Source organism: Falco biarmicus, chromosome 3 (assembly GCF_023638135.1).
Source record: "Falco biarmicus isolate bFalBia1 chromosome 3, bFalBia1.pri, whole genome shotgun sequence".
Lineage (NCBI taxonomy): Eukaryota > Metazoa > Chordata > Aves > Falconiformes > Falconidae > Falco > Falco biarmicus.
This window is the reverse complement of record NC_079290.1, coordinates 117,372,449-117,394,434: the sequence shown is the minus strand read 5'-3', so window position 1 is coordinate 117,394,434 and position 21,986 is coordinate 117,372,449. Positions and strand designations below refer to the sequence as shown.

General features: G+C 51.2%; 1 protein-coding gene across 1 annotated transcript in view; it reads left to right on the top strand.

The window, feature by feature from the left end:
* The window catches only part of CSMD2 (CUB and Sushi multiple domains 2), a 305,956-nt gene extending 302,802 nt beyond the window's left edge, over positions 1–3,154 (top strand). Inside the window, exon 71 of the mRNA XM_056332990.1 lies at positions 19–3,154. The gene's annotated coding sequence lies outside the window, so the exon portion shown is untranslated. The remainder of the gene's footprint in view (positions 1–18) is intronic.
* The last annotated feature ends 18,832 nt before the right edge of the window (positions 3,155–21,986 follow it).

Genomic DNA, 21,986 nt, shown 5'->3' with positions numbered 1-21,986 from the left:
CCTTTCCCATTGTCCCAGATTCCTCCGGGGTCGGTGTCTAGTGGATGATTGTGTTTCATTTCACTAGTCTCCATCCATTCCCTCCCCATCTCCCTCCTCCCAACTTCGTTGAGGCTGTGGAGAAGCTGCTACACCTCGTTGGACTTTGCGTTAACTCCTGAGAGACCGCAGGGGTGTCCTCTCGTCGTCCTCACCCGTCCTCTCCACCCTGCCGTGGATAACGAAGCCAACCAAAGGTCCGCTCTGGCACAGCTCGTCTCTCCCACCCTGCCAGTGGGGCTCAGCCCAGCAGGAGGACCTGGGGAAGTGGAGGGCCGGGGAGGCGAGGCAATGGGCAGGCTTTGACAACCTGCTCTTGGTGGTGTGTTCCTGGAGGGAGCAGTTGGGGTGTGCGGGGTCCCACCAGCTTCCCCCTGCTTTGGGAAGAGCTCGGACAACAGAGAGGTAAAAGCAGGTTGCACCACACAAGGTGCTGGTTAGGGTTCATGGAAGATACCGGTACGGGACAGGATGAGTACTTGCTTTGTCCTTATTCGGTTTCGTGGGTTATTTCTTTGTTGTTTTTTTCTAAGCCAGGGCTTTTGCAGAGGAAGAGTTTTCACATGGGACCTTTTCAGTGAGAAAAGCAGAATTGCGCAAGCTTTTCTCCTCTTCCCCCTATTTAAGTATCCTTTGGGCATTTTTGCTGGGTTCTTTCTGCCCCGTGTTCGTTTCAGGCAGCTCTCGGGGCTGGTAGGGAGATGTCCCCCCAGCCCCAGCCCTCTCCCAGCAGCTGCCAGTTTTAGCTGTGTCCAGACACCCTCAACAGGAAATTGCTGACGGACACAAAGGGACAAAAACCCCTTTAAAAAGAACTCTTAACAAATACTGGTTTCCCCCAGTTGCGTTCAAAAGCCTTTGCCCTTTCCATATTGATCCTCCAAATGGCAATGCAATAAGAGTTTTAATTTCTATCCAAAGCTGTTCCCTTTATTTCCCAGAGGCAGAAAGGTTGCCTTGGCTTTCAGGAGAGCAGATAAGACGGCTTGACATTTTTCCTCCCTTAGAAGAGAACGATGCTTTTGTGATGACACTGTCCTCCTCTAATAAAGAGGAGAGCTGCTTTTGTTGATTCGGGGTTTAGTCTGTTTGGTTTGAGTCACCGTTTCTTAGGCCAGGCTGGAGTCGAGGAACGCAACAGTGCCATCGCACCGGCTGCCGGTCGGGTGAAATCCCGCTGACGTGCGTGTCGGCGAAGCAGCTGCTCCTCGCAGAAAGCTCGAAGGGAAAATGGGATTAAAACAAATGGGGTGGCGTTTACATCCGTGCTTGCATCCAAACGCTGGCTTTCCCCCTACCTAATGTCAGCTGAGGTTTTGCCTAATGCAAACCACAGGGTAGTTTTGGGTTTTTTTTCTGTTTTGTTTATCCTTTTACTCCGTGTGTGTGCGCGTGTGTCTGTATATAAATATATATTATTTTTTTTACTTCTGTCTCTTATTCAGTGCTCTTAGGGTAAGCAGCGTCCTACAGCCTAATGGCTGAACAGCCAGCCTGCCAAAAAATGCCATCTCTGCTCTCCAAAGCACGCAAAGGTGCTCCGATTTATTCCTGAGAGGTGGGTGCAAGCGCATGGGTGAGCTGGAGCCCTGCTCCAGCATGGATGGGACCTGCTCCGGCACGGACGGGAGCTGGCGCGGCGCTGCCCGGTGGCCGTGGGCACGCAGGTGGCTCAGGGCCAGTGCCGGCCCATGTGCTGCAGCAAGGTGTGACCCCAGCTCATGCCAAATACAGGTGGGTGGGTGGGTTCACCTTCCAGCTGGTTATGGGACTAAATGCCTTGGGGTAGGCAGGCTGGCAGCAGTGCCTGCTCCGCTCTGGGCACCTCCAGCCTGCAGGAGATGTACCCCAGAGCAAGCTGAAGGGTAGGTGAGGAGACCCCAGCCAGGCTGCAGTGGGGTCTGGGGCCGAGGCATGTCTCCCCTCCATCAGTTGAGCGGCTGCGGTGAAGGCGCAGGGAGCTTCCTCCCGTTTACACCGGTGTAATGAGACCCAGATACCTCCCTGGCTCCTTGGCTTGCAAGTAGGCAGCTAGTTCCCAGCTCCAGCGCTGCTCTCCTGGCCCGCATCTTGCCCCGAGGTCCCTTCCAACCTAAATTATGCTGCAGCTCGCACCCTTGGCCAGACCCACAGCCCGTCCTCCTGGCCGTCGTCCATCCCCCATAACACAGCCGAGGGGTCAGGCTCCCTCGCCGAGCGCATCCCGAAGGATGACGCTGAACCGTTCTGCTGTAGCTGCTGCGCTAGTGCCAACAGCGGCAGTGTCCCGGCTCCTCTTCCAGTACCCAAATCCCAAACATCCAGCACCATCCCGCAACAGCAGGACTTGAATCTTCCCAGGCTCCTATCACTGAGCTCAAGAAAAACCTCTCCCAGCTGCGACCGGTGCCGAGCCCTGGGCACGCAGCGAGGAGGCGCAGGGATGCACACACAGGCACGCAGAGCCCGCGGTTGCTTTCAGACCTTGCTGAATCCCGCTCATCCCGTGGGATGGCCAGGAGAAACTTGTATCAAGGTGGGTAAAATGAACCCGAGGGGTTTGAACACCCAAGGCAGGGAGAAGGGGGGGGCTCTACTGAAACAAGACTTGCTGCTTTCAACCCATTAAGTACCATTTTCTGCTGTTGCCCAAGCAACAAAAGAAGTGGAGGGGGTGTTGTCCCATTTTTTTGCAAGCTGGCTGGGACCCGATACATGACATTCTCCATTCTTGTGCCCAGAGGACTTGCATTATGTCAAAAAAAAAAAAAAAAAAAAAAAAAAAGGAAAAAAAAAAAACAGAAAAAAGAAAAAAAAAGAAAAAATCCCTCTTTTGTACAGAGATATATTTTTATGAATCAAAAGTTTGTACAGTTAAAAAACACAATGTAAATGTTTTTTCATTATTGTAGTAAACAGTAGTGGAAGATCAGCTTTTTTTTGTAAATGTAATAAAATGTATAAATATGGTTTACATAAAAGTGTAAATATGTAATCTATACATACACTTGGCTTGTCTGCAGTATATACAATTTAATTTATCTGTCTCTGTATATGAGGCTTTTCATTGTGTTCAGGCATACTTTACCGAATTTGAAAGCTATTTTAAATTTTTGACTTAAAATAAAATATAAATTTTTGCATTGCTTTTCTTACATTTCCTGGTGCCTTTTTCGTGAGCTGCCAGAGGTTTCTCCTAGGATGCCCTGGATGCCGCCCTGCACGCACACACGCGCAGGGACAAGCCTGCACCCCCCGGGCTGACCCTCGCTCCACAGATGCTCAGCTGCACGTCCCGGCTCTCAGGAAGGCACAGGTAAATGATGGAGGACTCGGGCAAGAGCAAACCCCTTTCCCCATCGCCACGCTTTGCCCTCCCGCCCCAGGATGCCCACCCCACGTGGTGCCCTGGGAAGGCAGCCCCCACCCGGGGGCGGACCACCGGGATGCGGTCTGTGCTGCGTGGCCGGCAGCAGGCTCACCCACAGGGACTAAACCAAGCCAACATCTGGCTGCTGGCCCTTGCGGTGCCCTCCTGTCTTCCCACTTGCTCTGCGCTAATGGGATGTGACGTTATTCCAGCTGTGGTCCCACCCCTCCAGCTGGGAATGATGCTTGGGCTGCTGTGGAGCTCAGGGATCCTCTGTCACAGCAGATGAGCAGAGCCCCCTTGAAAACAGGTACTTCCACTAGAGCTTCAAAGACACAAACAAAACCTTTGAAATTCTGCTTTATTGCTCAGCATTGCTACCGAAAAAGGGCACAACTGCCCAAAGTGAGACCAGCTGCCGGTAATGGCTCTCTTGATCCAGGTTTGGGGCTGAATTCACGTTGCTTTTTAAGTGGGAAATTAATTTGGCAGAGAATTTTCTAGTTGGAAAGGGACATCGAATATGTTGTTACATGTCTCTTGTCACACTTTCTGAGAGTATCTGAGATTGCTGCATTTTTCAGTGACAAATAGGCACATTTTCTAGATTCCTCAGTGGAGTTTGTCGACATGTTTTTGCTCTGACCTGTATTAAGCCTCGTTGTAGGGGCCCCACACCGGTGGTTTTGCTGATGCAACGTTGGCTCAAGTATAACATCGTTGTCAGCAGCCTACGGTAGGGGTCACCTTGCTGCAGCCCAAATAAAAAGCATCGGCTTCTGGTGATAGTCAGAAGGGAGCCTAAAGCATCCCATGGACATCCCTCCACAGCTCCATGCCCAGCGTGCCAAGGGCTCCTGGTGGCTCTGTGCTTCCCGAGGTCAGGAAGGTGGGATGATGCTGCTTAGAGTGACACCAATGGGTGACAACCATGTGCCCCGGTGCCCGTTCCTTCTCCCCATCTCTGGCTGGAACTCGAAATAAAATATTTGGAAGCTTAAAAGCCAAGGCTGTAAAATGAGACATCTGCAACAGGGCAAAACTTTAATCTCTTCAAGCTCTAGAGAAAGGTGCAGCCAGACAACAAATTAGTCATTTAATTGCTGTGGCAATCAGCCTGCAAGAAAGAGCTCCATGCCCCTGCCAGAGTGGCGCAGTCGGGCGTCCTTGGGACCCGCGTTAAAAAGCTGCTTGTTGAGTTACGGCGGCTGCCCCGTGAGACATTCCCGCTGCTCCGCCTGGTCCGTGCGGGCGGTGGTACCTCCCCAGCTGCCAGGGCAGGGCCAGCAGCATCCTTGCTCCAGCCCGAGTCTACGTGGGCCAGGAAATAACTACTTGTTGCTGCCCCCTCCCAGAGTGCGGAGCTAATTCCTCTCTATATGCAGAATTGATTATTTTGCTTTTCCAGCAAGTTTTTATCAGGCCTAGTCAGCTCTGTCAAGGGAGGCAGAAAAACTGTGCCCAGCGTGGAGCTGTGTGCAGCAGGATATTGGGGACCATTCTGTGCAGTGGGAGGTGGGATAACGGGAACCGTTCTGTGCAGTGGGAGGTGGGATAACAGGGTCTGCAGACACCCCCACCCTCTTCTTGCGCTCCATCAAAGCCCTGCACTCTAGGGTGTTCCTAGTCCAGGATGCCCCAATTTGCTTTAATGAGGTTACATTCTCTGCTGAAAGCCTCCTCTCTTCCCCTTGCTGATGACTGACTGCAATTAGCTTGTGTCTCAGCACTTATTGACAAAATTTGTTTAAAAAAAAAGGGCGTTGCATGGTCTTTGATGTCCTGCTACTGCTTCTGCTCTGCCCACGCCGGCTGCGCTGGTGCGAGTTTGATGCTCTCTCTGTGGCTTTCACGTTGCCTTTTATTTGTCTCTTCCAGATCACAGACACTTTATCTTTTTTGGTCTCATTCCCTTCTCAGCTGGCCTCGGCTGGTTTACTTTGTAATAAGGTCAGCAGGGAAGGCGGTGGGATGGAGCCGAGTTTTTTTCCGGGAGCTTTCCACAGGCTGTGCCCCGTGTCAGGCTCTGCTGGACTTTGGTGTGACTCATTCATGGCACAACGAGCCCGAGATGTGTGTTGCTTTGGATTTGGGGGCAGTGGTAGCGTTCCTGTTGGATCGATAAGGACGCTGACGAAGGAAAGATGGTTACAACCTCTTGGAGCTCTGCAGGGCTTTGCCAGTAGGTTATTGTCGGTCCTTTCTGCTTGTAGTTCACAGAGGTGCCGTGGGGAGAGGCTGGACCCGGCTGCAGGCACCGCTCGTGGCTTTTGGGTGTTCAGTGCTACTGGCAGAGATGATAGTTCTTCAGTTTCCGAGCATCGTGTTGCCACTGGGGTCTTCTGCAAAGGGATTTTGGGTCCTTCTTAAAGGCGCATCCTCTTGGGCTCTCGCCAGCATCCTCTGCCTGCAGACAGGGACCGTGGGGCTGCTTAGCCCTGGGTCCCGTAACACTAGGCACGGCGTGGATGTCACTGCCTCGATGCCCAGCGGTGTCATGTGTAACCCCTGATACAGCCAGTCACGAAGGAAACGACAGAACACAAAGTTGCTTGGAAAAACAAATGTCCCAGCGGGAGGGGGCTGTGAAGCCTTCCCATCTCCCAGGGCACCCCAGCCCTCTGCAGACAGTCCCCTGAGAAATAAATAACACTTAAACCACATTGGCACATCTAACCCCTTCCAGCAGGTACTAATTTAACCAGCACAATAAGCATTTACAGAGCTAATTAACAGCAATTTATAGCAGCGTTTTGTAAATGAGTGATTAACTCTTCGGGGTGTCCCATACATACGATCCACCCACAGCTCCGACTCCCTTTGCTTCTTGGCAGAACTTAGACTGAAGAAAGAAAATATTGCACTAATTGTTTCAATTAGATAAAGCAGCCACTCTGCCCCCTGTGTAGTTCAGCCTCCAGCCTTGCTCCGCGCGGGGGGGCCGTGGTGGTATGTATTCATTTTATTGATGGGTGCCGCTGGTTCTGGGGGTCCGTAGATGTGTCACTGCATGCCTGCATCCCCGTCAGCATCCCTCTGCACGAGCATCAGGGCAAGGAGCAGGGCAGGGCTCTTCTTCCTCGCCCCACGCCGATGTGCCAGGAGGAAGGAGGGGGCCTCCCCGGCAGTGCCGCGGGGTGAATGACTGCACAGCGCTCGGCAGAGCACCTGGAAATGTGACTGGAGGAAGGAAGATAGCAAGTGAGGTGAGTAATGAAATTCTGGAATAATGAACTGCAGCGGTAAATCAGCTGGCAGTGAGGAGCAGGCGCTGGAGGGCTGGGGGTGGGCTTCGTGTACCAGACGTCGGGGCTGAGGCTGGCCGGGTGATGGGGGCTTTGGGGGGGCTGTGGCCACACGTTGCCACCCCATGCGAGAGCTGGCCAAGGCTGTGGCTCTGCCCTGTGCTCCGTGTGCTTTTTCCTCGCCTTTGCCCGTGTGCTTTTTTCCTCATCTTTGCCTCCATCCTGGTAACCATCCACACGACCAGACTGTCACAATCTGGACCAGTGTGTTCTGTCTCTGCTGGCTTGTGGTTTCACAACACACGTAGGTTTGTGGTCAAACAATTTGATGCTAATGCTGTTGATGAATTTACTCCCAAGCCAGCTTATCCAGGGAGACCTGCAGCTTCTTGGAGAGAGGGTCAAAGTGTTGTGTCCATCCATTTGAGAGAAAAGGGAAACCCCTGAGCTTACGTTGATGAGCCAGGCAGCTCAGGGATCCAGGAGGTGGGAGGTGTAAGCCAACAGTGAGAGCCCACAAGCATCACTGCATCCTTGGCTGAGCTGATACCCATCCCGCTCCCTGCACAGCAGCCCCCATCTGCCCTCCCCTCCCCTGTGGGGCAGGTCGGTTCCTCCCCTGATCATCCCAGATAAATGTGTTCATGCTGATGAGGAGTGCCTGACACGATTTAAAGGCCAGGGAGAGCTTTTGATTGATTTTAATGGGATTTCAATTAGACCCTGCAGCTGAAATCTAACCCTGTGCGGGCTCTGGGCTTGGTCAGTCCATGTAAGAGACAGAGTTGAAAAAGGTTTTGTGGGTCGTGTCTGTCTAATGACCACTTACATGTGAGATAAACTGCAGCCCTAATGTTGCCTAATTACTCAAGTGACATTAAGTTTAGATTGATCTGGTTTTCCTCATCAATTTTTAAATTCCATTATAAGGATCCTGCTTTGTACTTTGCTCTCTCCAGGCTACTCGCGCTCTTTATCTCCCACAAATGAGGAATTGAACATATTCCTGAAAACTGTTAAAGCAGAAATCCTTGCAGAGGCTAATGTGGTGTTGGGGTGTTGGTGTGGAGCAGTGCCGGGGTATTTGGGAAGCTGGATGAAAGGCGCCGTGGTGGTCCCCGCAGTCAGGTCACGATGTAGGATGCAAGAGATGACACCACTGGCGGGCGGGCTTGGACCACATGTCAAATTGGAGTCAAGAGCTGTAGCTGATGGCTACAATCCCCCAGAAAATCATGGCATTTTCTGACTGTTCAACAACTTTTTAAAGTTCCCGGTGGCTCCTCTGGCTTCTGGCAGAGCAGATGCAGCTCAATATCTCCGTGGAGCCCCCTCCCCAGCCTTGCCTTCCCTGGGCAGCTGCTGCCCGCAGCCTCCGCGGGCACCTCGCTTTTGCCAGCAAAAACTTTGTTCACAGACCAGGCTAAGGAATAATCCACAAGGAATAATTTACAGCTGATTTACCTCCCTTTCTCTTTCAAAAGAATACCCAGCAGCAGGTTGCAGTTTCCTTTAACTCTTTTGCTGTTGAGAGGAGCTGATAAATATGTTTAAGTCATGATCAGGTCTGGCTCTGCTAGATTTAGTTACTGGCCCTGTGTTAACAAAACATGTTTTCTGCTGTGGCCAGAGCAGGTTCGCTGGGTGCTGTTTCCGTGCCCTCACTGGATTACCACAAAACTACCCCCACTGCGAGTATCCTCGGTACAGCTTGTTTGGAAAACAGTCAGTAGTAAATCCATCTTGATTCTTCCTGGTAGTCAGGGGGGGTTAATGTCTGGTTTCCCCCTGAGTCAAGTGGCTGTTCCTGAAAAGGCACGTCAAGCCCAGGGTCACACGTTACCATGTGCAGAGAAACAGCGACGGGGTTTGATGCGTGACCTGCTGCCGAGTGTGTAGCCTGGCCCATGGAGTTTGCAGGTTGAAATGGAAGTTTTCACACCTCCGGGACTGACCGCCGAGACCTTCGGGCTCGGTGTGACACTGGTGCCGCCGGGCTGCTGGGTACTATGGGGGAGGCACTGGGCTCCCTGCGGACGGGCTGGTTCCCGAGACACTGCTCTCTCCCCTCGGCAGCTTTAGCATCCAGGTGCAGGCTCTGCCTGCTGCCACATCCTTTCACAAGCGAGGTGGCTCTGCCCGAACCTGTCGGTTCCAACAGGACAGTCCCCCCGGAGGGCTAAATCGCCACGTCTCTGAGCGCAGCCTTCCTGGTTGCCTTGCCACAGCTGGGTGTCCTCCAGCAAAGTGCCCAGCCGCCCTCTCTTTGGCTCATCTCCTAAAGGTTGGAAACAATCGGCTTTTTGAGCGTGGTGACAGCGATAGAATAATCCTCATACTACTAAAATTAAAGGGCTTTCTGAGAGGGGGACTAATCCTCGGTCTGCTGGGGTGGTAACAGTAGAGATGGAGATCATGTAGGAGCTGTGGGATGGCTGCTGCAGGTCAGCTCTCCTCGTCCTCACGCCTTCCCTTGCAGGGTGGGGAGGTGGCCTCGGTTGTCCAAGACGCATAAAAACCAGGTAGCACTGCTCCGCCGTGGGATCCAGAGCTCAGCTGGGCACTTGAACCCTCTCAGAGCCTGTGGGAGCTACGGGAGCTTCCCTGGACGTCGAGGCTCTCATTTGCAACGCGACCTGGGCAGGCTAGGAGAGGCGAGCATGGCTTTCCCAGGCTCGAGAGCTTTCTGAAATTTTGTAGCTGCCCGAGGTTTTGCACCTGCACATTTGGGTGCTCTTGGCTGGGGGATTCGAAAACCTCAGAAGAGGTTGGTGTGGAAAACCTCCTTGTAAAGAGCCTTTGAAGCCATGGTTTGGGGGCTGGGGGCAGTCACTCGGAAAAGTTTCTAGACTGATTGGGGAGGCTGGGAAAGTGGGGACCGTGAGGGACTTGCCAAAGGGATACAGCAAGCCGGCAGCAAAGTCAGAAGTAGTTCCTGGCACTTGAGTTGCGGTGGATGATGCCGTGTCCTCTGGAGCTACACCGGGGTTGGGATAAACACACGGAGTTTTATCTCCTAGGAAGGTGCTGAGATTGTACAAATTCCTCCCATCCCCATCTGAACAGACGAGTGATATAAAATCCATCACAGGCACCTGTTAGATGAGCAGCAGTCACAGTAAATCTGCACCTAAATGAAAAACCCGAGTATGACATATTTTTGTATTATTTAACTGAGATTTTGCATCTTGGAGGGAGGAGGGGCGCAGCAGCCAGGGTGCTGCTTTTCTGCAGAAATGTTCCAAGCACTAAAAGGAGAATTTATAGTTAGCGCTAGGGGGGGAAATGCATAATTCATTTCTCAGGCTTTAGAAGGCCAAAAAAAGAGGGGGAAGAAATAAAAGTGGCATTTCATTTGTACTTGCACTGTGAGCTACAGACAATCCCCCCCCCAGCCTGCCCAGCTGGGCTGTGGGGGAGGGAAGCATCTCCCTGCCGGGGAGTCAGGCAGAGCTGGAATTCAGCATCACGGTGCAGGTGTGTTTCGGAGCGGGGAAGGGGCTGGGTTATTTGTGGCTGTGAGTAATGGCACCTGAAAATCCTGTAGAGGGAGGTGAGAATAACTGGGACGTTATTCTCACCTTATAACTTCACTTATAGGCTTCACCCGCTGCCTGCAGAAGGGGAATCCTTCAGCCAGCCTTGGCAGCGCCGTGTCCTCATTAGCCAAATAGGTGTGAAGTGCTTGGATTTAAGATGCTGTATGACAGTAAAGTGCTATTAGTGTGTAAAAGAAGCTGGTTTCATTATTCCAGTAAAGAGAAAAATATCCCCCTCGTAGACAGGTGAGATAATGAATCATTACCATCTTACTATTACATTTCATATGCCAGGGCTGTGCACGTACCCTGGTTAGGGACCATCCACGGCCTTTATCAGCCAGCCCCTGACAGCAGCAGCTTGGCTCCTCTGCCAGCCTCGGCATCCCCTCTGCAGCACCGATGGCGCTGGGGGTCCCCCGGGGACCTTTGCACAGAACCAGGGAGCACCAGAGCCACAAGCAAATCCTTTCCGTGCCAGGAGTGGCTGTTCCCCTGCACAGAAAACTTGGGGTTGTTCCCAAAGAAAACAGAAAATAACAGCTGGGTCATTCCCAAAGCTTTTCCCGACCAGCTGCTGGAAGACAGCTTGAAACCCTCAGCACAGCGGTTTTTCTTTCCCAAACTTGTGCCAGTCTTCCTGTGCTCTGAGATTCACGTTGTAGCCTGCCCTTTATTAGTGAAAAATCCTCAGTAGGTTATACACTAGCAAAACCAAACCGCCAAACCATCAGAGAAAAAACAAAGACAGGTTTGGAAAGGTAGGATTCAGGGATGGTGACCCATGGAAGTGGGTGTGCTGAAGGATGCTGGGGGCGCCCAGCTGGGATGGAGCATCAGCAGCCAGAAAACTGAAGCTCCAGCATTTGGTGCTTTCAGATGCTGCTTTTTTTTTTTTTTTGCTTTTTTTTTTTTTTTTTTCATCTTCTTTCACTTCTTATTTCTTCTCTGCTGCTGTCCCAGTTTGATGTACCTTTGCTTAGTGCTGGGCTGGGAGCTGAGCCAAGGGGAAGAGCTGTCTTTTGCAGCTGGCATCAATATTGGTCCTTGGATAACGGCTGGCAAATGCACTTGCCTGAACTGACCAGAGGATAATATTTTTTTTCCCTTCCTTTCTAGAAGTTGAAAGTATCAGTTTGTGATGAGAGAATTCAGCTTCTATTAATCCCAGAGCCTCGATTCTGCTCTCTAAATTCAGCATTAATAGCAGGATCTTTGCAAAACTTTGTAAAAAGTCAGCTTTTCTCTTTTAGGATGCCGCAGGGTTTGCCCAGACCCATCGGGCTTCTGCACCCTGGTGCTGGGGAGAGGGTGGGATCACTCTGCTTGCCCAGGCTCCTGGGGGAATTTCAACCTACAAAGGACCCTTCCTCATTCCCTGGGACCCTTCAAGCTCTCCTGAGGGGCAGGAAATCCTCCTGGAAATGCCCACAGATACAGGACTATTAAAAGTAGGTTTGCTGAATTGAAGATGCTCTTTACTTTTTGCTCTTTTATCAAACTACTTTATATTCTTATTACTGTATTGACATCCTTCTCCCCCACTCCAATCTAGTTAATTTTCAACTGTTAATCAGGCAAAGCACTGTGGCATGCTCTTCTGTAATTAAAGAATTAAAGCCATACCTGAAGAATGCAGACGTGATGGCAAAATTAAATTATTTAAATAAAGCCAGGCCATTAATTATGCATGTCCTTCAATCTTTCGTCTCTTGATAAGCTCCAGCAGCTTTTGGAAGGGGAAAAAAAAGAAGTTTAAAAGTCTGTGTGAATTAATGAAGCATGAGAAGCTGGGATGGGGTACAGGGACCACCGTGTAAATGCAGTTTGCAGTGGGGGTGGATTTCTTCGTGGTCAGACCGGTCGTAGCCCCTGGGTGGCTCTCGGTGGAAAGGATGGTGGTAGCTGTGGACCAGTGAAGTGGTTTTGGGGGGCTACCACAAAAAGCCTGAACTTCCAGCCTTCGCCCTCTTTGCAGGCAGTGGAGGCCTCTTCTCTGAGCATCTCTCCAGGCTTGGCTCCTGTAAGCCACAGCAGAAAAACAGCCACAAACCAGGCTCTGGGAGATGCAGCTTGAAATAAATGATGTGCCAGCAGTAGATCTGAGGAAAGACGCCGGGAACCCAAGCGAGCGGTGGGGAGGGATGAGTGGCCAGGTGTTTCTCTCGTTCCTAGGTGCCGATGCAGGTCACTCCTGGCAGCCTGGGCAGATGTCTGCTCCCGCTTAGGGACTCCAGGCTGTGGTCCTGGGGGGGCGAGAGGTGGCTTTGATCCACGGATGGATCGTGCAGGGATCTTTGATCCACAGCCCAGCCTCCAGATGGAGCCGAGGGCTGCAGGAGCAGTGCCAGGTCCTGGCTGCTGGCCTGGCTCCAGGGCCACTTCTCAAGAGCATGGATCCAGGAACGGATAGCTGGGCACGGATGGTGGCCTCCATCCCAGAGCAGACATCTGCCAACAGTAAGGAATGGTCTTCACATGTGGAAAAATTGATTTCTGGCCACAAGTTCTTCTGAACTGGTGTGATGCTCTGTAGCCACAACCGGCTGGCTGCTAGCCATTCCCCTCGGCCGCGGTTGCTGTCAGCTCCTGTGGTGGGGCAAGGGGGAACAAATTAAATGCTTTATTTCTGTTCTGAGCAAAACAAGCTGGAGGACAGTTCACTGTTCCCTTCTTTTACCACCTCTCTAGAGAAGCAGGAAGCTTTGTGCTTTAGAGAATCCCGTCCCTTCCAGACCCATCCAGCCTGAAGATGTTCCTGCCTGGCCCTGAGGTGCAGCCTATAACAAAATCCTGCAGGGATTTAATTATTTAATTTTTTTTACCTGTATCCAAAGCAGCTCATTCTGGCTCTGGAGCCAGGGCTCGGGACTCCAGAGCAGCTGTGCCTTTGCATGTCGACTCCTGTCCTCCACCAGACAGGGAACATATTTTGCTTGATTATTTCATTAATCCCTTTAATTATTTCATAACGCTTTTGTTATCTGGTTAGGAAGAGCAGATCCTCACCCACACCCGCAGGGGTGCCCAGCCTGGTTCCCTTGGCAGTTTGATACATCAGCACCAGTAACCAGGAACGACAGAGATGAAGCACGGGTGCTTACAAACCGGCCTGAAGCTTTAAGAAGGAATTTGTGAGCAGTCACAACCTCTTTGGTACCACCGGTGAGTATCTCCATGCAGCAAGTGGCAGTTGCCAGCAGCCTGAGTGAAAACGCCTTGCTGTTCCCAGGAGGGACCTGGCTTTTTTGAAGTGGCCCCAGGACTGTCCCCTGGCTGGGGACAAGGTCAGCCATCCATGCCACCCACACCAGTGCTGCTGTAACCATGGGGACAGAGTCCTGCTTGCTCAGGCAGAGGGGAAAGTGGTTTAAGATGTGTTGGTTTACACCTAAAGGCGCAAAGGATGACACCAACTCATCACAGCTCCTGCTCCACCCAGCTGTCAGGGCCCATCGTGGTGGGACCAGCCATCATCTTCACCGCAGCAGCCAGGTACCTCCCGCTCTCTGGTGTGTGTGCAGGTGTTTTACCTTGCAAGTCCCATGTGTTCACCCGTGGGACATCCAACACCATCCAAACAAGCCGCTGAGCAGAAGCTGGTGCTGTCTCTGTGGCCTTGGCTAGTGCAGATTAAGCAGCCACCAGTGAATCTCCACTGAGGAGGCAAAATAGCAGGGACACTGCTGGAATTCTTGCTTTATTGCATTTTGTATTAATTAGCAACAATTACATCCTGTTATTAAGAATGAAAAATTGGGCAAGGGGAATGCTGCAGCTGAGATTCCAGATATCAAATTAGGAAGCTTCAGCACTCGGGAGTCAGAATTAGGCGTCACAAAATAATTACGTTATTTTGGCTGGCCTTAGAGGGGCTGAGCCCCTCGGGCAGTGGAATCGCACCCAGGCCCATCCCCAGTGTGTTACAGGGCCCCCTGCACCGGCAGGGATGGCAGCCCCTCTGGTCTGACTCCATCTCTCCTTAAAAACGCTCTCTCAGAGAACCAAGAGGTTCTGGGGCATTAATTGCTGATGGGGACAGGAAGGAGGAAGGGGAGGTTATTCCACAGGACAGGATTTTTTTCGTCTTCCCATCATTAGGACAACCAGGGGAGTATATCCCTGCTTACAAGTGCTGGACCAGCAGAGCACGACACCCTTTTTCCCTGGGCTGTTGTGCTTGGCTTCCCTCCCTTCGCTTGCTAACTGCAGCCTTACTCCTGCACCGGCTAGCGCCCTGCCAGCACAGCGGTCTGCAATAAATATGTCAATAACAATCTGAAATCATCAGGTCGTGATGCCCTTGGACTGGCTTTATTGAGTGAGATGAGTTGAAATATTTATACGCGATAGCTGCGCTGGTAGGAAAAGAGTAATAGAATGGAAGGAGGCTATTAATGTTTGACAAACAGATTTACTTGGATGTAATCAAATTGCAACATATGCTTGGGAGGGGGGAAAAATCAACAATTTTAACGAATTGCAGTGCAGACATGGTTTGTGGTAGCCAGCCCGTAACTGTATTTTGTAGCAGTTTCTACTGAAAGACAACATTTATAGCAATCACATTATCGCTTACAAAATTAAATGATGCTTTTTTTTTTTTTTCTTTGGTAATAGGCACAGTAATTCTCTCTGCTTTGGTCGTGAGGACGGTGTTTTGTACAAGCGGCTCGGTGTTTGTGTTGGTCTGAACACGGGACTGGCTTTGGGAGCCGGCAGGCTCAGCCCTGCTGTGCAGCGGGGGTAACGAGCACTGCCTCAGTGCTCCCCATTAGCTTAAAGATTTTTTAGGATGCTGGCCAAGATCGGCCCTGGGCCGCAAGGTGTGAGAAATGATGGCAAAACCCCTCTTAACTGCGCTGCTGATGTGGGCTTTGGCAGCAGGCAGGGGTGCGGGGGCCGTGGCCATGGAGCTCTTGGCTAGGCAGTGGTACACACTCGTCTCAGGGAGTGTTTAAGTCCCCTGTAGCTGCTGCTTTTTGCATATATCGATGCTTAAGCATGTGGGTAACTTCTGCCCGTGCTTCCCTGGATTCCTTAAGGCAGCCAGGACCCATAGATCAAGCAACCTGTTGTGTGAGAGGGGGCTGGGGAGATGCATTTCCAAGGGATGCTGGGCTCCTGACCCGAAATGCATCTGCAGTCTTATCTGCCTACTGATGTCTGTCATGGGCTTTCAGGAAAAAAACATATTCGGGAGGACCTCACAGGTTTTCTCCATGCTGAAATGCTGCCTCTTTCCCTGTTTCATGGTAAAATACAGCCCCGAGCTCTGCCCTGGGTCTGCTGGGCAGCACAGGGACAGCACTGAAGTGCAGCGGGGTGACAAATACCACAGGCGATGACAGGGAAAGGCTCCTTACCTTTCTGAATCTGGCACAGCTGATGGACTCAACCCAGGGAGAGAAAAATATAGTGTCACATTCCCACTCAGAAGGGGAGAATTAGGGCAGGGGAGAACAAGCTGGAGGGGATATTTTTCTATGTCATCCTAAAAAGCATGTCTGTGGTCATTGAAGGGCTGCCTGGGGGCGGCTGTGTGGTACCCTGCTGCCAGCTGGGCTCTGCGGCGGTGACAAGAATATGAGGATGCTCTGAGCTGCACTGGCTGTCACCGAGCAAACAACACCTGGGACGTGCAGCTTGTTCTTCGGCTTTCGTTGGGGAGGGAGGAGTGGCAAACACCCCCACTGCTCGTTTCACACCAGATTTACATAGTTCACTTACTAAAACCGCTTTTAATATTGCATATAGAGAAATCTTACTTAAGTGGCTGTTCTCAGGGAGGCTTTGTTCAACATCTGGCTTTGGGGAATTAGCTCCTGTAGCCTGGTTATTTCCCCAGCTTTAGCGATGAAGTGATGGCATGGGTTTTTTTGGAGGCTGTGGGTAAAAAAGAGAAAGAAAGAGGGTGCTGGAAAGAGAAGGGAGAGTTTTGGCTCTGTGCAGCTCCCAGATGTGCTCAAAGTCACAGCATGAGGCAGGAGAAGCACATGCAAGAGGGTGCTTGGAATGGTCGGAGGTGCTGGAAGAGTTGGAGATACGGAAGATGCTGACTTTTCCTTTTCCACCAGCAGACCTCCTGCCTCCAGAAGCAGGTGTCTTAGGTAGAGGCTAGACCCAAAGACTAATTTGAATCAGCCAAAGCAAATTGCTAGAGCGATCCCAGGTGGGTTTGAGACAGCAGATCGCCACCACTGAGCAAGTCATCCCGAGCTGTGCCCTAGCTTCACCTTGGCCCGCTTGCCTTTCTCAATAATTTATGACAGGTGACAATACAGCAGAATTATTTAAATGGTGGCTCTCTCTTCCCTTCTACCTTGTATTATCTATCTTATTTTCTGTTTCCATGTGTTATTCATAAAGCTTTTCATGTCAGGTTGTTTGCCAGCCAGCTGACGGGGAAGCCTGTGGAGGCAGGCAGGTTTGTTCTGCATAAAAGACCATAAATAATCTGAAAACTGCCAAGCGGTAGCACATTTCAGGGACTTGTGCTTAATACTGGGAGACTTCCTGCAGCATCACCTTATATTTGCAGCCACTGGCAGCTAACTTTGGGGTCTTTTCCACTGCACCAGCTCATTTTCTCCTCTGTTAGTTCTCTCTGCAAATTAAAGGACAGGGAAGGTGATGTTCTAATAGCATCTTAGTATCTTTTCAATAGACCCCCCGGGAGAAGTTCATTTCTGATCAGAGGCATCAGCATAAAACCCCCTTAGAGGGTGAATAGGCGCTATGCAGGGAGCAGTGAATTCCTTCTGCTGTCATCCAGCTGTACAGAACGCTTCAAAACAGGGAATAATACAAGCCCTTTGATCTACTGGTGAAAAAAGTCCTGCAATTTAGCTCTTGACAAGAAAATCTAATTTGTTTTTAGCAGAAGAAAGCCATTATCCCACTGCAGGAGAGAGGCAGAAAAGCAGCTGCAAGGGGGATGCTGGGAACAGTCAGTCCCCTTGGTGGGACCTGGACCAGAACCAGGAGGGGAAAACTTTTTGTAGAGGCACCCCTTCTGCAGAGCACTTTGGGCTGAAAGGGAGAGGCCAGGCTGGGTGCTGGGGATCCTGGGGCAGGACGGGAACAACCTGCAGCTCCTCAGCAGGCACCGTGTGCCTGGGCATTGCCGCGGCTCCTGCGGTGCCAGGAGCAGCTGCAGGGGAAGGGATTTCCCCCAGCCCCTACTTTGGCATCCAGCTGGCGACCGACCACATCCACCCTCCGTCCCGGGTTCCTCCAGTCCCACTGTGCCATAGGAAAGGGTCTCTGCAGTCTGTTTTCTTTGCTTCTTTTTTTTTTTTTTTTTTCCCTGTGAACTTATTCTTGGTGCTTAAGAATAAAAACTCCAACCCCACAGTTCCAAGAGGGAAAAGCTTCATGCAAAACGCATCTACCCCCTCCCGAGCTCTCTGAATAGAAATACATACATCTGAGATTCCACTTTTTTGTCAGAAAAACCATTACCCAGAGGGAAGATACGCATCAGCAGGAGACTAAGTATTGTGCTTCCACACCCAGCCTCCTCCCACATCACCGCTCCCTTGTTTGGGCTGGCAGGAGCAATGCTCCAGGCTCATGATCCCCAGCATCCCACAGCCATGGGTCAGGCTTCTTTGTGCAGGGGGGTGTTTACTGCGTTGGGGAAGGGGTGGGCAGCACCTGAACACTTGTATTCTGCAGCCCTGCTCCCCCTTAGGGTTGTGGTTTTCTAGGGAGCTGGTTTAGCAGCAGAGTTGCTGGGGTTATAGGAGGGGATGCTGAAGGATGGAGCTATCCAGGATCTTGGGCAAAGCCATGGGGGTAGAGAGCCTGAGCATCCCTGAGTGATGGAGCTATCCAGGATCTTGGGATAGAGAGCCTGAAAATCCCTGAGCGTGCTTCTGCCTTGAGCACATCTTTCTTTTCAAAGAGGAGTTGAGAAGGAAACGGTTTCTGTTGGGGCGAAGGGCAATGTTTAATAGGCGGCCCTGGATGATCTGGGGAGGGCACAGGAGAGCAGGATCTGGCCCTGCACACAGCCCTGCTTGCAGAGGTGAAGTTCAGCCGGACTCAGGGCATGAAGGAGCTTGTAGCAAAGCTCATTCTCTTGAAACCCATGAACTAACCCAGGCTGTGTGTGCGAGCGAGCTGGCAGTTCGTGATTGCCCGAAATCCTGAATAGCTTTGGGTTTCTTTTAAATCAAATTGTGAATGAGCAACTGCTCTAACTAGGAATACATGGAGGCTTCATTAGGAGGAGAGCAGACTTTATTTTATCTGGACAGCTATCTGATCAGGACGGTTGGAGGAGTCAGCTATCGCGCTGTGCAGCAAACAGAGCTTTCTGCTAAATCCCTTATTCTTTCTTCCTTTGGGCAAAAACAGACAGAACTTCATTTTCTGGCAATTACGCTGAACGGAGAGCAATAAATAACCCCAGCAGCAATGCTGAGAAGGAGGGATGGAGGAATAACAACACCCCATGTATGCTTGCTCCTGAAAGCGTGCAAGAAAAGCAAGAGCAGAAGCTTGACACACCAAATAACCACAATTGCTGGCAGATTTATGGATCCCACCATGATATAGAGAGGATCTGAAGCTGGGCAGGGCATAACGTAATAAATCAGGCAAAACCAACAACCCACATGCTGCCTGCTTCCTTGTGGCAGGTTGCTGTAGGCGTCTATTAAAAATTAACAAAAAGCGTTGAGGACTGGCTGCGCTCATTGGCAGTGTAAAGATAAGGCAATTGGTGTGTTAATGTGCAAAATGAAATAGAGAAATAGAAGTTTCTTGCAAATGAGAACACCTGCTTCTACTCAGGTAATTTAATGAGATTTTACCCTTGACTTCATCCAAATTAGATGAGAATCACCACTGTATTAAGTGATGGCAATTTAATATGTACGATTAGGTTACGCAACTTTGTATTTTAGGCCAAATCCTGTTTCTGGCTCCCCACAGAAGATGCTGAGTGAGGCCACGAGGGCACAGAGAGGCTGCGGGCCATTCGCCGCTTGAAAGGTGAGAAGCTACAGTTTGCAGGAACTTTGAGATTTAAAGAGATTTTTCCACTATAAGGGCAAATTATCTTTTCGGTCCTTCCCTCCTGCCGGCGCTAGCCCAGCCCTTACTCTACAGCAGTGGCTGTGCTGGAGCATCCGACAGGTTTCCCTTTCCCTGCTGCCCCATTCCTGGGTGGGAGATGCTGGGGGGCGAGTGGCTGGCCCCAGGCTGCCAGCCCCCGCGCTGGGAGCGGGGCTGGGGCTGCAGGGAGGGCTCTGGCAGTGCGTTGGCACCAAGGTGCCACAGCCAAGTCCAGCTGAGAAGCCTCTCGGGGGAGAAAATGAACACCCAGAGCTGCCTTCCACCAAGGAGCTGCTGGATAGAGCGATAAAACAGCGTAAACTTCGAACTTGCAAGTGTGATAAAAAAACCTGGCTGTCTTTGAGAGAAGGGGTGTGGAATTTAGCTATATGTTCTGTATATGAAAGCAAACCACGATCACGAGCAGAGCTGTGCTCTCCAAACTGCAGCTGTAGTCCCTCAAGCCAGCCCCGGTTCCCACGTTCTCCACCATGTGCTACAGTGTGATGCTGATTAATTCCTTTTTTCCTTTCTTTTCTTCCCCTTGCAAATGGTGACCTGAGCTGGCTTTGCAGCAGCGGTGCAAGTGGCTGTGTCATGTCACTGTCCCCCAAATTGGGCAATCTCCCAGCAAGAATCTTTTATTAACCGCTGTGATGGGTAGCGAAGCCCAGTGGGGGTCGGGGAGCTGAAAACTAATCCTTCTGCCTTCTCCCTTGTGTCCTCTTATCCAGAGCATCATCAGATGAACAATGTCAGGTCCCCAAAGGTGGCTGGCAGCCTTGCAGAGTGTCTCTGCTGGCCAGTGGTCCCCAGGGCTGGGGAGGTGTGTAGCATGAGCCCAGCCGAGGTGGGTTCCAGGGGTGGCCACGGTGCTTTTGATGACCCCATCCGTATTCAGGTCGGGAGGTGGTGGTGGTTACCGGTAGCACCGATGGGCCTTTTGCACCGGTGACTTATCACTGCTGGAGCAGGGCACGGGATGCAGTTTGGAACGGAGCAAAAAGGTTTCTTTTGGCCATGTCTGTCCCTGCTGCGGAGAACAGAAGGAAACCAGATGGACCAGGGGGAGAGAGCAGGGGAATGGCAGCCCTCGGGCTGCTCTGCCCCAGGCAGAGAGGAGGAGAAAGTCCTCATCCTGTCCTCGTCACCTCCCCAGCCACGCACCTTGCTGGCTGGTCCCCAAGCCCCTCCGTGAAGTGGATGATGGAGGTGGGACTGCCACCGCAGCCCCCAGCCCAGCGATAGGCGGGTGCTGTCACAACAAGTGTCTGAGCTGCTGCTTGTTAGCTGGGTTAAAGAGGCAGCTGAATGCATTAGTGCTCCGTCTGCCTCCATCCCTCGTTAATTCCCTCTCCTGCCTCCCGCCGCTGTGTGCCTTAATGCTTGTTACGTTCCCCGAGCATCCCAGAAATGCCTGAACCCATCTCTTTCACAGCAAAGTAATTAGGACAAATGCTTTGTGGTTTTATATCCGCCAAAGGGCTTGGTGGTGGTTATGATTCCTTATCAGGTTCATCCCAGCGGTCCCAGCCAAGAGTGTGGCCGCGCGGTGCTGGGATAGGGAGAGGGGATGCTCCCTGCGCCCTTCACGGGGAGTCTTTCTGGGGAAAACCAGCAGGAAAAGGGCAGGAGAGGGGAAAGAAGCATGAAATGACCCACCCATGGTGACAGGGCAGGGCAGGCAGGGAGCCCGCGGTGGACCAAGATGCCCCATGCGCTGTGCCGGGTCCTCTATCCCATGGCTGGAGCAGGGATGGGGGCTCCAGGTCAACCTCTCCCCCCGCAGCCATCACCCTGGCCTCGGGGCGTGCAGCGTACCTTTCCTCAGGGTCACCTCCTCTTTGCCCTGATGGCAGCAGTGGGAAAGGTGGGACCCTGGGGATTCAACAGGGATTCGGAATGGCGGAGAGGCGCCTTCCCTGCGGCAGGCATGCTGTGCCGCCCACCGAGTGCTGGTAAGTTCTTGGCTTCAAAGTGAAGTTGCAAAATAAATCCAGATTTCTTATTCAGGGAGTTAATCACTTGAGCTCATCCTCTTATCTCCGGTTCATAGGTGTGTGTGGGCACGCATCCATACATGCTTTCAAAGGAAAAATAATTATTGAAGAGATAAAGCTTTCATTATTTTTAATAGCATCAGGTCCACCCGTTGAGTTATTACAGTAATAAAAACTAATTAGATCCCTGGTGATATGTTCCCCCTGTGCACACTGCCTGCCTACCTTATCGATTGTTATTATAAAAACACATAACTGTATATCAGATCATTGGTAATAATGGGTGAGCCTTTTCCACTGGCGGATAAAACAAAGCGCGTATTTCATATCAATAACTGTTTACTCTTATTTAAAAAGCTGAAGGGAAAAGCCCCGATGTATTTGGCAGCTGTAGCTATTTGCTGATGTACAACCCATCAGGGGTCTCTTTCCTCCCCTCCCCACGGAGCTGGCAGTGCCCGGTGCGGGCTCAGTTACACCAGAGCTTGCTGCAAACACCTCTCGTCTTTGCGAAAAAGTCTGTGTCAGAAGCAAACAAATCAAAACACAGATTTTGAAGGTGTCAAAACATTTTCGGTTAGATTTTTGAAGTTTGTAGTTTTCAGTTTGATTCGTATTTTTGCACTTAGGAATGTTCTGTGGTGTGCCGTGGTTCCTTTAAAAAAACAATTTAAAGCAAAACAATTCGTTTGAGGTTGAAAAAAAATGTTTCGTTTATTCTCACCAGCTCTCTAAGACATCTCTAATT